The sequence below is a fragment of the Squalius cephalus genome (assembly GCF_949319135.1).
Source record: "Squalius cephalus genome assembly, chromosome: 13".
NCBI classification, from domain to species: domain Eukaryota; kingdom Metazoa; phylum Chordata; class Actinopteri; order Cypriniformes; family Leuciscidae; genus Squalius; species Squalius cephalus.
The window spans coordinates 23,278,946-23,292,768 of record NC_137134.1 but is presented as its reverse complement, the minus strand read 5'-3'; the positions used below and the strand labels follow the sequence as shown (position 1 = coordinate 23,292,768).

General features: G+C 39.1%; 1 protein-coding gene across 10 annotated transcripts in view; it reads left to right on the top strand.

The window, feature by feature from the left end:
* Positions 1-468: 468 nt before the first annotated feature.
* r3hdm1 (R3H domain containing 1) overlaps positions 469-13,823 on the top strand; it is a 41,700-nt gene continuing 28,345 nt past the window's right edge. For 5 of the 10 annotated variants that reach the window (XM_079889872.1, XM_079889871.1, XM_079889867.1 and 2 more), the window contains exons 1-2: positions 495-588; positions 12,606-12,786. The gene's annotated coding sequence lies outside the window, so the exon portion shown is untranslated. Of the gene's footprint in view, positions 589-7,685; positions 7,847-12,605; positions 12,787-13,823 lie in introns of those variants that run through there. The other 5 variants (XM_079889873.1, XM_079889869.1, XM_079889870.1 and 2 more) reach the window with 3 other exon arrangements.

Genomic DNA, 13,823 nt, shown 5'->3' with positions numbered 1-13,823 from the left:
GTATATATAATAAACTTGTTTTAGTAATTACTTTCCGTATTATTTGCATGTTATTTTTTGTTTAAGAAACTACTCTTTTTATTTTTTAATTAATGTGAAGTTCAATTAAATGTAAGCTCATACGTTGCTTTAAAGCTTAATATTTGTACTTATTAATTAAATAAATACACTGTATGAGAACATTATATCTTAAACTGTTTTTCTATAATAATTAGGCAAATTATTTTGGGGTTTTGTTTTGTTTATAATATTTTTTATCAATCTTTGAATTCTTGCAAACCTTTACTACATCTCAACTTAAAGTGGCTATAAACACATTGAATTTTTTTTACATAATAATTTCTAATTTATGATAAGAAATATAGATTTATTTCTCATTCAGTTGAATTCTTGAGCCACTCTGCGCCCTCTTTCGGTATACTTCTGCTACTTCACCGACATGAATTTTATTTTCCCTTCCAGGTGTTTGAATATTGTGTCTTCAATGCCGCTGACAGACCGACAGCTTTGACTTCAGCCTTTAGCAGCCATTAGACTCATTATTTCTCTTCATTCCTTCAAATATTTATTCGTCTATCCATCTTACAGGTAAGCCTCAAGCATATTACCACCCTTAACCCTTTAATATCACGATTTTCGGTGTTATTCCTGTGAGTTTGAATGATCTGGAAAAGCTGTATGTGTGTTTAAACTCATTTAGCTTTACCATGTGTGCTAACACACCACAGTGTTTTAGTCTCATTTTAATGATTTCAAAGCAAATATCCGCCTCAGATGACTGACAATGTGTCGTTTTCGTGTCAAAGAGTGTTTTTTAAACAGCCTGTGTGTTTTGCTCCTCGTATAATTATTTGAAGTAAATGTGATAAATGATCTTGTATATCAAGGGCCAAGGAGAGATCAGGCACATGAAGAGTAAATAAACATGCAGGTTTATAAATCACTGATATGTTCATGCTTTGATATGCTTTATTATTATTATTTCATAATAAAGTAGTGCCGATATGTTTTTGTAGCTTTAGGGTTTAGTTTATGAAGCTCTAGGCTTCATTCATAAGGGCCTTTGCAGGTGATTAAACCACCAGGAGGAGATGTGACAAGACAATCATAAGTGTTTTTGTTATTAATTTTTTTTTTTTTTTAATTATGAAATGTTTTTTTTTTTTACGATTAACTCTTATCTAACCTCTTCATTTACACTGATTTTAGACTCCTAAACAGTTTTTTTTTTTTTGTCTGTTCAGATTTAAAACAGCAAATATGAATCTTTTTTTTTTCCCCTGCAATTTTCTTGCATATTTTTCCCAAAATTGCTGTAGATATTTTTTTGTAGTGCACTCATCATGCTGGAAAAGGAAATTTGAGCATGTTGCATTGTGGGATACAGTATCTCGAACAGTGTGCTTAGTGTATTTCATGTTTTTAGGCAAATGTAGTAGATGATCCTGGTATTCAGTGCATACTAAAAAATTGCATACTATCCACAGTATACGTACTATATAATGCTATGGTACAATGCTATTTGAAATGTTTTTATACCTAATTTTAATATTGGCTCCTCAATATTCAAAATTCTTTGGTGTCACTTAGTAAATGGCCTACTTTGTCATATTAGGCGTCAAATCTAGTGATCTCCCTATCTAGACAGCTTTTATTTGGTGTCATAAGTAGTGAGCTTATTCCCTAGACTACATTTTTGCACATTGACCCTAGATAGCTGCTTACTTGCTTTTTTTATTTCATTTTTCAGTACTAAATTTTATTGATTAATTGTAAATATTTTTTTAGGAAAATGTGTCTGGTTTTGGGCTGCTTTCTCTCATCCACATTTGATCTGTTTTTACTTAATTTTTTTATCTTAAATATTTGGCTTGAAATCATTGTTAGTTTGGTTAGTCACCAGATGCTTTTTGATCCTTGCGGATTCTGATTAGGGCTGCAAGATATTGGAAAAAAACTGGCATTGTGCTATTTTGTTTTTTATATATATATATATATATATATATATATATATATATATATATATATATACATATACAATACAATACAAGCATCAGATGAATACAACAGAGCAAAGGTACAAATGAAAAAAACAGTGCTTTAGGTTTTCCAGGTAAGTCTAACAGTATTCAGGTACAGAAATTGATGTAAAATAACACTGTATAAGTCTCGACTGTATACATTTAATTTAATTAATCATTGTTAAAGCTACGAAAGTGATTTTCTCTTTGTATTTTGTTGGTTGATTAACATTAATGACACGGACATCAGCAGGTTTATTAGGCTGCTGTCACTTTAAAGGCTGTCACTAACTTTAACCGTTCTTGTCTGTCAGTCATATAATGCAGGTCTGTGGTCACCACCTCAAAGAGCATGCACAGAGAAGTCCAAATTAAACAATTCCCCATCGTAAGTACACATTGATGGCCTAAGACACGAAACGAGCGGTTTGTGTGAGAAAACGAACAGTATTTATATCGTTTTTACCTCTTGTACACTTTCCGGCGCTTGCGCAGACTAAGCCAGAACGTGCGAACACGTCACACACCAGGAAGCGCGCGCGCCCTCAGATCACTTGGACGTGGTTGTGTACAGTACAAGAGGTAAAAACGATATAAATACTGTTCGTTTTCTCACACAAACCGCTCGTTTCGTGTCTTAGGCCATCAATGTGTACTTAAGATTTGGAATTGTTTAATTTGGACTTCTCTGTGCATGCTCTTTGAGGTGGTGACCAAGACCTGCATTATATGACTGACAGACAAGAACGGTTTGACCTAAAAATATCAAAATTGAAACTACTGCGGAAACAAAGACACCTACATCTTGGATGCCCTTGAGGTAAGCTAAAACATACCAAAATTTAATTTCAAAGTGAACTATCCCTTTAAGGCCGAATGCACGGATCCAATATAATGATACGCATCTGTTTTCTTTCTCAATTGTGTACGTTTTAGTAAGCCAAACTGTGCTTATGAGGATACACACCGAGACTGGTATTTTAACTTTGTGTGTTGTGTCCGTTCACGCTCAACTAGAGGTGGAAGAGAACGTAATTCGGTGTTCACGTAATGTTACAAAATGAGTTCTCTTTCTTGCGCTCAATTTGGCTTAAAATCACTTAAATGTTTAAACTGACAGAACCTAAAACCAATGCAAATAATATTTCACTCTATGATGGTTAAACTTCGAAAATGATGTGCGTTTCGAACTGTGTTGCCTGGTCCGTACATATCACAGATCAATGATCGTCTTGACATCGCACATCCTGTGATGTGACATATAGCGGATGCGCACATCGCAATATCAATGCTAAAACAATTTATCGTGCAGCCCTAATTCAGATCAATTACAGTGACAACTCAAGGTCACATCAGTGATATCACAGATATTATAATCTGCAGCATTTTGCATTTCAAATCCAGATCTTTGACCATATTCCAGCAGCCAAACAATATAACCTGTATCTGGTACATGAACTTAATTTTTCTTGTAAAGCGCTGACATGATGCATAGTCTTGCGCTGGGGTTCTTTTTGACCTTGCGATTGTTCAGCTGTTATTTTATTTATATATATTTTTAAACACTCATGCGGTGTATTGTTAGGCGTCCTGGTTTCCTGTGCCGCCGGCCTGTTTCTGTCACGCCGAATATTAATGTTCGTGCGCGAGAGGCGCTGCGGTAAGGAATGATCCACGAGCTCCTGTTCGTACAAGCTCATCTGCATCACCACAGGAGAATTCTCACCTGCGCGCCCCTCGCCCCCCTTTCACCTGAGCATCACTTCATTCTGCAGCACCGCATTCATTATAGACAATGAGATGACTTTTATTTAATGACTTTTTATCTAGTAGCTGCTTGGTGGACTGCCATTTGGGTTAAGAAATTAAACTAGTGCTGTGAAAATTCCTTTTAACTGGTTTCCAAAGGAAATCAATTTGTTAAATTCTTCTGTCATTGTGAACATTACCTGTTCACCATATGTGCCCTGTTCACCCATTAAGTTCTGTCATTAAGCTGGCCATTTGTGTTGAGGAGTATCCAGTGTATCCTTACTTTTTTACATACAGTGATATGTAGTTGAATTGGTGTCCAAAAGACGCCATAATCCCTTTGATAAGTTTTTAGCTAAATATTAGTTATAGTTTTGAATGCTACCTTTTCACCCTGTGTGCCCTGTTCACCCAAAAAGTAGTGTGAATGTAGAGCCAGACTTTAATGAGAGTACAGTCATATACAATTAAATTGTGTCCAAAAGAGTTAAAAAAATACATAGATAATATAATAAATAGAATTGTATCTGTTATACCTGTGCATCTTGTTCGCTCAAAAAGTACTTTGAATCTTTCTGCCAATTTTTTTTGTGTGTGTGTGTGTGTGGAGTGAACAGTTATATGCTGTTATATACAGTTGAATTGTTCCAGAATAGGCCATACTCACCAGGTTTTTAGCAAATGCCAGTTATTGTTTTGAATGTTACCTTTTCACCCTGTGCGCCCTGCCCTGTTCACCCAAAAAGTAGTGTGAATGTAGAGCCAGACTTTAATGAGAGTACAGTGATATAAAGTTGAATTGGTGCCCAAAAGAGGCTATAACCACCTTGTTAATGAGAGCAGAGTGTTTTATATAGTTCAATTGATGCCCGAAATAGGCTAAAATCAACTTGATACGTTTTTTGGCGAAATATTAGTTTTTACCCGTTCACCCTCTGCACCCTGTTCACCCAATAAGTACTGTGATTCTAGAGCAGGACCACTTTATGTTTTTCGGGTAAGATTTCTTATCGCCTTGAGAGGGTCTTGCATCCAGATTTCCACAAAACTCTCGCAGACTCATTTTTCTCTGAAGCATCCCGGTCTCAGAGCTGTCCAGAGGTGTCAACTAGACCAGAGAAATGACCGTTGTGACTGGTCACCTTTAAATGTCAACACGTTTTCTCATTCTGTTCTTACATGGCTGGAAAAGCCAGCGGACAGCAGACCTTCTCTCTTCCCTACGTATTAACGAGAATAATGGCTAGTTTGGTGAATTATGGTGCTGTGGTATTTTGGGGCGCTACAGAGTTATTGACCTGTTCTATCTTTCGGTAATCAGTGTGGAGCTGGACATTTCTCCCTAATGAGATAATATCCGATACAAATTACTACTGTGCTACCTCTCGCTGTCTCCGCTGCTTCAGTAATCCATATCTTTTTCATTTATTCTTGTTGGTTTGCATAGGTAATGTTTTTTTGTTTTTTTTTTGGTCAAGATAGCCCAGAAGTACAACGCTAACTGCCCCTTTCATGCTTATTAGAAGGTGTCTGCAAATCCCGACCCTTATCCTGAGGCTATTCCCACCGTTCTTGCAGACACCATCAGGGGGAAAGCAGAATAAACGCGGCTGTCACATTTCCTCCGCAGGCTAACGGCATCTTGGGCTACAATTAGCCAGCAGTGCCAGTCCTCCCCCCTCTGGTCTTTTGTTATGCAAATGAGAGGCATGTAATGCGGCGTTTAGCTGGAATTTTTGCAGATTTTCTCTTTCACTGAAAGGAGACGCTTGGTGAATGGGGAGTTTTACTTTAACTTGACTGGCTTTGTGCAACTGTCAGTTCGACTTTTTATTCCTTTTTTTTTACACACGAAAACGGCAGTACTTGTTGTCACAGTCAGTCACCATCATGTCAAGATTATGATTGTTTGTTAATTTGTAGTGTTGTCTGGATATATTGTTTTGTCTGGAAGCATGTTTGGTTTGAATTGTCTTAGTAGACTGCATCAAGCCTAGTGAGCTACCTACCTTGATGACATTCTGGGTGACATGTTGGCCTTCCTTTCTAGACCGAGAGTTTTTAATCTTTAAACAAGAAAGCCGACTACCTTGGCGGATTTTTTACCAGCATACTAACTTTGTCAACTCTCTACCTAGACAGCATTTTTAGACCTCAAACCTAGTGAGCTGCCTAGCTAGACAACATTTCTGGCATTAACCCCAGTGAGCTTCCCATCTAGACAGATACTTTGTGAACTGCCTAAGTAGACTGAAATTTGTGCATAAATCCTAGTTACATTTTGGGGGGTAAAACCTCCTGACCTCCCCATCTAGACAGCATTTTTGAGTGTCAAACCTTGTAAATTGCCTACCTAGACAGTGTTTATGGGCATTTTACCAAGTTATCTCCTTGTCTAGATAGCATTTTTGGTGATCAAACCTAGTGAACTCCCAATCCAGACAGCATTTTTGGCCATCAAAGCTAGTGAGCCCGCTGCATAAATGGTATTTATGAGCATTTTACCTAGTTATCTCCCTATCTAGACAACATTTTTGGGGATCAAACCTAGTGAGCTCCCAATCTAGACAACATTTTTGGGGATCAAACCTAGTGAGCTCCCAATCTAGACAGCATTTTTGGACATCAAAGCTAGTGAGCCCCCTACATAAATGGCATTTGTGAGCATTTTACCTAGTTATCTCCCAATCTAGACAACATTTTTGGGAATCAAACCTAGTGAGCTCCCAATCGAGACAGCATTTTTGAGTGTCAAACCTTGTAAATTGCCTACCTAGACAGTGTTTATGGGCATTTTACCTAGTTATCTCCTTGTCTAGATAGCATTTTTGGTGATCAAACCTAGTGAACTCCCAATGCAGACAGCATTTTTGGCCATCAAAGCTAGCTACATAAATGGCATTTATGAGCATCTTACCTAGTTATCTCCCTATCTAGACAACATTTTTGGGGATCAAACCTAGTGAGCTCCCAATCTAGACAGCATTTTTGGCCATCAAACTTATTGAACTAATAATCTAGACAGCATTTTTGGCCATCAAAGCTACATAAACGACGTTTATGGGCATTTTACCTAGTTAGCTCCCTATCTAGACAGCATTTTTGGACATCAAACCTAGCGTGCTCCCTGTCTAGATAGCAATTTTGGTGTCATACCCAATAAGCTGCCTACAGAATGAAATTTGGGCGTCAAACCTAAGACAGCATGTGTGGGCATAGACAGCATTTTGTTAGTTTTGTCTGGAAATTAAGTCTGAAAGCTTGTTTGTTTGACTGTAGTTAACCTTTCGTTCATATTCAAAGGCATTTTTTTTTACCTGCCCTTTGTTTTTGGGGCGACTTTTCAACAGTAACACGTAACTCGTTTTCCGTGACCCACTTTTCTCAATGACCTCACATCCCTGCGTCAGTCAGCAATGGAAAGGGCGCTTGCTTGTTAAACAGGGGCGTCTACCTAACCACCCTCTACCTCTACCTAACCATCAGGTATTATTTTTTCACGCAAAAAATGTGCACGGAAATGTGAAGATTTGAGGCACAAGGGGACATCACTTTAAGTAGGGCGTGTGTGCGACTGCGGCACTGAGTTCGATGGGTAGCTTACATGCACCCTTTGCAACCGAATAAGGTGGATTTGCAGTGCTGGCGTGCTCCTACCCTGACAGACTGTCCCACAGTGGCACTTCGCCACAGTTGGTCGTGTGTGTGTGTGTGTGTGTCTTCGCCGTCTGCCTCTCTCTCCGGTCCACAGGGGCCATCTGATTGGCTCTCGAGGGTGGAGCCCTGCTTAGCGCTGACATACTGCACCCAGCCCTCAGGGCGTTCTGATTGGCCAGGGGAGGGGTGACATCACAAAGGCCAGCTGTTGATTTGGCGGAGAGTGTGTGTGTGTGAGAGAGAGAGAGGAGAATCAGGAAGGATTGCGGCAGCGATGGCTTTGGGCAGGTACGCGAACGCTCCACGCTCAGACGGAGGAGAGCAGAGCTGCACTGAGCGCGCTCCGTTTGATGCCACTCGGTCTGCTATGGAAACTAATGATGTGAGCCGAGCAGCGGATCATGAACGACAGGCAGGTGTGTGTGTGAAGTCTTGAACGTGTTGATTTGCATGCTGGTGTTTTTTTTTTGTTGTTGTTGTTTTTTCTTGCTCATTTTAATTGAGGTGAACGTAAAAATAAATGCGTAAAGTTATGTGAAATTCCCCACGTTTATTTTTTACAATGAAACTCTTTAAACGGAAAACATTGTAACATTTGAGCTTGGTCTTCAAATAAATATTTGCAAAAGTGGTAAAATAATCTGAATTAGTTTTGTGCTAATTCCATATTAATTCTAAACCTTGGTTAAAATCATTGTGACTAAATTTGCATGTCAGCAAATTGCAGTCTCTGCTCGTGTGTGTGCGCGCGCGCACTTTGTAATGACATTCTTGTAATTGCTCTATTTTATAATTTAAAAAAGAGCCCGAGGCGGCTATCAGCAGAAAGCTGGGTGTTTGTGTCAGTGTAAATTACAGCCGAAGGCAGCCCGGCTAATATCGTTAATGTGGCGAATCGTGTAAATGAACTGATGAGGAGAGGAGAGGAGAGGAGAGGAGAGGAGAGGAGAAGAATAGCTCGACTGTGACAGCGGCCACACACTGAGAACACGGATTGTGACGGGAGGAGGAAAAAAGAGGGAAAACCATTAGCAACGCTTTTATCCAGAAATATGGGCCATTTGCATATTAGTCTAAAACAGGGGTGAAGTGAAATATGTGTAGCCTGGAGCCCGGCACGGTGGTGCGCTTCTTTTGTCAGGAGGGTAAGTGCTCGTTGCTTCCTGAAATATGGTGATTAATAATTGATAATGGGAAATTACGGATGGGCTTTATTGTCTCGGACAACAAGGTTAAAGCGAGATGATGTTGCATGCATTTTTGTGAAAAGTTGTGGTTGTGTTTGTCTTTATTTATTTTACTTTGCATGTGTTAGTCTGTTTTTTTGTCTTTGTTTTTTTGTGGTTTATGAGACAAAATGGAAAAATAAGTATTTGTTTGTGAGCTGATGTTTTAGTTTCGTCCGAATAAAGTCTGCGTGTCCGTCCCAGATTTAGTGACGTTATGACGGTCTCAAAACCCAGTAAACTACCTTGGAAGCATTTTTGGGCATCGTACTTAGTGAGCTTCCTACTTAGATGCCAACAAAGCTTATTAACTGTTTGCCTAGATGGCATTTGTGCATCACAATTAGTGCAGTTGCTTCTTAGACAGCATTTTTGGGCATAGAACCTTGTGAACTGCCTACTTCGAATGCATTTTTGGGCATCAAAAGCTTATTAACTGTTTGCCTAGACAGCATTTGTGGGCATCATACTGTGAGCATCATTTTTTTGTCTGCTAAATACATAAATGTAAATGTAAACCCTTACTATACGCCTACCCAGACAGCATGTCTGGCCATCAAATCTAGTGAGCTGGTTTCCTAGATGCGTTATACCAATTGAGCCACCTACCAAGACGGCATTTTCAGGCATCAAAAGCTTATTAACTGTTTGCCTAGACAGCAATTGCGTGCATCATACTTAGTGCACTTCCTTCCTAGACAGCGTTTTTTTGTCATTATTCCTTGTGAGCTGGCTTTCTAGATGCATTTAGAGCATTATACCTTTTGTGCTGCCTAAGTAGCGGTTTTGAGCATCATTTTCATCTGCTAATGCATAAATGTGAATGTAAAACCTTATTATACACCTACACAGATCGCATTTTTGGCCATCAAATCTAGTGAGCTGGATGCATTTTAGGTAGTTATACCTATTGAGTCGCCTACCTAGACTGCATTTGCAAGCATCAAAAGCTTTTATGCCTAGACATCAATTGTGGGCATCATACTTAGTGCGCTACCTTCCTAAACAGCAGTTTTGGGCATTGTATCAAGTGAGCTTCCTTCCTACACAGCATGTTCATCAAACCAAGTTAGTGAGCTGTCTACCTAGATGGCCTTACTTACCTAGACAACATTGTTGTGCACCACCTTTCTAGACAGCCATTTTGGGAATTGTACCCCTACTAAATGGCGATTCGGGGCATGAGATCTAGTTAGCCGCCTTTCTAGAAATCTTACCTTCGACAACAGTACCAAGAGAGCTGCCTAACACGACAACATTTTTGAGCATTTTATATTGAAAATTATGTAAGGTGCCTATCTAGACAGCAGTATTTTAGTATTTTACCTTTTGAGACCTTGACTGTTTTTTGAGGGGGCTTTGTACCTAGTGAGCTGCCTAGCTAGAAAGCATTTATGGGCAATCTTATATATCGTATCTAGTACCTACTACCTGTCTAGACAACATTTATAGTCATCATACTTTTTTTGGGCAACATACGTTATTCTTGAGCATCAATCAACTGGAAACACACCAATTATACCCAAAAATGCTGTCTAGGTAGTCAGCTGTGTAGTTTTTGAGAGACAGCCGGTGTATTTGTGTGTTTCTGCTGTGGTTGATTTTTCTCTCTCTCTCTCTATTATTTTTTTTTTTTTAAATCCTCCAGTGTCAAACTCGGACATCTGTACTGTCAAGTTTGTGAAAATATGCAGCCGCCGAGATCCGCGGGGAGTCTTTTCTCTCTAGTGATGCTCGGAAGAACTTATTGAATATGGAGCGAAAACAGTTGTGCGTGCAGGAGGGGAGGGTAGTTGCGGTGGAGGGCGTATTTTGAAATGCAGATTCGGATTTTTCACTTCACCTCGACATAAACGCTGTGTTCAGAGGAAAAGATACGGCAGCGCTGAGATTAGCCTGCAGCAAGAGAGATGCTTGTATATTTATGAACAGCGCTCGTGTAATTCCTGCCAACAGTAGGTGTTTCAATCCATGTGTGGGAGGAAAAGCGCCTCTCATAAGTCATAATTGTCCTTGAAAGCGTCAGTTGGTGCGCAATTGTGCCGCCCTTTGTCCCTGCGCCCCAGATTGGTCTTCTGAGCCCAGAGAAGATCAAGAGACACATTATCCACTCCTACTTCCTGCGGTGATATGGGATCATGCCAGTGACCTGTGCGCAAACACTCACGAAAAAGTCATAGCATGGTCTCGGATAATTCTGAGGGACCGTCTGGCTGTTGTCTTGAGTGTGGTCAAACCCACCTGTTCTTGTCATTGCCGCCACCTGCGCTACTGTCAAATCGCGCGTGATGCTAATCGCTTGAATTTTGATCAGTGTGTGTTTCGTGGTATGATGGTTGTGGTAACTTGAATCTCTAGCAGGACTCTACCTTGGTCAGATTGTACGGTGTATTTGGTCTCAGTTGGCGTACTTTGCAGGATGACTGAGGCAGGTCAGGCCCGTTTGACCTCGAGATATATGGTGGGTCACAACTTGGCACAGGTCTCTAGATTGGCGGTGGCAGGATAGGCGGGGGCGGAGGCTGGGTGTTTTTGGGTCATTAAAGCCCAGGCGAACACTGGCACTTATGTTCAGTTCATTCAGACTCAAGCTTGAATGAATGAATCCTGCTGTTGGGAAGGCGTTACTTTAACGTCATAGGATTATTATGAAATAACTTATTAATATTCATTATTTTCTTGACTTGTCAGAACACCAAGTAATTTGAATGAACTAAACATTCATTAGTAGGATTGGTATTTGGTCATCTGTATTGAGTTGACACCAGGGTTGTTGTCGAAATAAAGCTGAAATAAAGAGAAAAATTCTAGGGATCGTTCACCCAAAATACATTTTTGGGTGTACTATCCCTTTAAGTTGTGTGAACGGAACCTATAGAAATGTTACGTAACACTGTGACCTATTAAATATTCATATATTTCTTGACTTATCGACTGCGATGTTACCTTTTTACAGTATTATCATGATTTTTTATGATAATCATTCATAATGTTTTTTTTTTTTCTTTCTTGTGTTAGTGTTGTTTGGATACTACCGATGCTAATCGTTCATCATAGTTGTGCTAAAACGTTTTGGTTTTTTTGAGTTGGTACTACTAAAGATTTGTCATAGTAGGATTTGCAATTACTCCAGTCAAATTAAGTTGGTATTATCGATACTAATTGTTTGTCATAGTAGGATTCGTAATTTCACCACTTGTGTTGAGTTTGTAGTACTGATCATTTCGGCAGTCATATTGTTTGTAATGGTAGGATTTTTAATTTCGCAACTCTTGAGTTGATGCCAATGGTAATTGTTTGTGACACTAGGATTTGTAATACATTTGGTTTGTTTTTAAATACTTATTCGCCTTGACAAATACTGTACCAAATGTCACTTGCTTTTTCTTATTATAAGTCTCTTTCTTTTTGACTAGCAAGATAGAAATTTCTCAGTTCGAAGATGAGTAGGGCAAGTTAATTTATCTCAATCTGTTAATTAAAGTGATTGCACTACATAGGAAGGTTAAAGACGAAATATCACAAGACCTATGCGTGAGTTATATTGACTTTGAGTGAAATAAAAACTAATATTTTTATATTCCAATCAACAGACTATACTTTTAAATTGAGTATGGAGCCGTATTTATCGGCTTAGTATTCCTTATAGCTGGCTGAAATGCTTAAAATGCTTATAAGGTTCAGCATTAAACGTGACTTCCTCTCAGTGTATTTTAATGTCCCTGTTTCTCTGCGGCACAGACTGTTCTCCATATTCATGTCACCACCCTGACACTTTTTTAAAAGCGCTGCAGTGCTTCTGCTCCCGAAAGACCTTTTAGACTTTCCATCAAACAACCCACACACAAGTTCAGTTCTCCCTCACCGATGCTACTGTATCCATGCGTCCCTGACCTCTTGACCTCGCTGTATTCGACCCCCCTGACCTCTGTCCTTGTGTGTGTGACAGGTGTCCGAGGGTGATGCGGAGCGTGAGCCGTGGCTTGGCGACCCGACCCAAGCGCTGGTGACGGGGGTCATGGGACTGCTGCTGCCCCCTGTCCGTCTCTCAGTCCGCCCCTCTGCCTCCGGAGGCCCCAGGGTCCTACGCTCCCTAAGGTTCCTGCCCAGTCCTGAAAACAGCACAGCCGGTAAACACCAACATTCGTACAGATGTCGTTTGTGCGAAAACGTTTACGTTTAAACGAAATACCAAAATGTTTTTAGTTCATGATAATTTGTTAAAATATTTGACGCAAATGGTGGATAGAAGCACCCAGTTCTCTTTCACGTATCTAGATTTCAATAATTATGTAACTCGCGGAACTCATAGTTACAGACTACGTAAATGCATCTTTTTTTGAAAAAAAACTTCGAATAATTCCTTGGAATTTACTGAACGCCTTATTGTGCGTACAATCTTGTTTTCAGTTGCGTCAAATTAGTTATGGCGGCTAACTGGCGAAATTTGACGATTCTCAATATTGATATCCAAAAACTGTAAAGGCGCAAATTTACGTTTTTGATTTACGTAATATACGCTTTTAAATTGACGTAATATTTACGCTTGCGCAAATATTTACAATCTAAACAACTATAATTAAAACGTAGACTTCAAAGAATTAACACACAGTACTTTTTTCTTGCGTTTCTTTTTCGACTAGCCTGCACTGCTTGTTTTTTTAACGCAAGCTTTTCTTACAAATTAGATATACGAATCGTTCAAAGTAAAAGGTTTGGAACGTGAATGTTAATTAGTTTACGTGATTGCTCAATTCCAGTTGTAAAGTCAGCAGCTAATTAATATTCATGAGCTAATCTTTTGCCATATGTGGTGAAATTACGAATCCTACTATGGTAACGTTTTTATGAATGCCTCATGCATATATTAATTTGTTTGTGACTGCGTGTTCCATAAAGCATAACATTAATAAAACATAACATTAATAAAACTTATGATTAATAATTTTTATGAACTAATCCTTTTAGTTAAGTACCGAATTGCCTACGGCAACTATACAGAAAAATTTGGTATGCCATTGAGCATGCTTTAAGTTTGCAACCTCAATTTTATTCACATCAAATTAACTATAGGTGCAAATTTATCTATGAAAAAATGCACTTTAAATGATTTTTAATGATGTATATTGACATTAGCCTGCAGGCTTAACTGTTTGGCTGAAAGGCA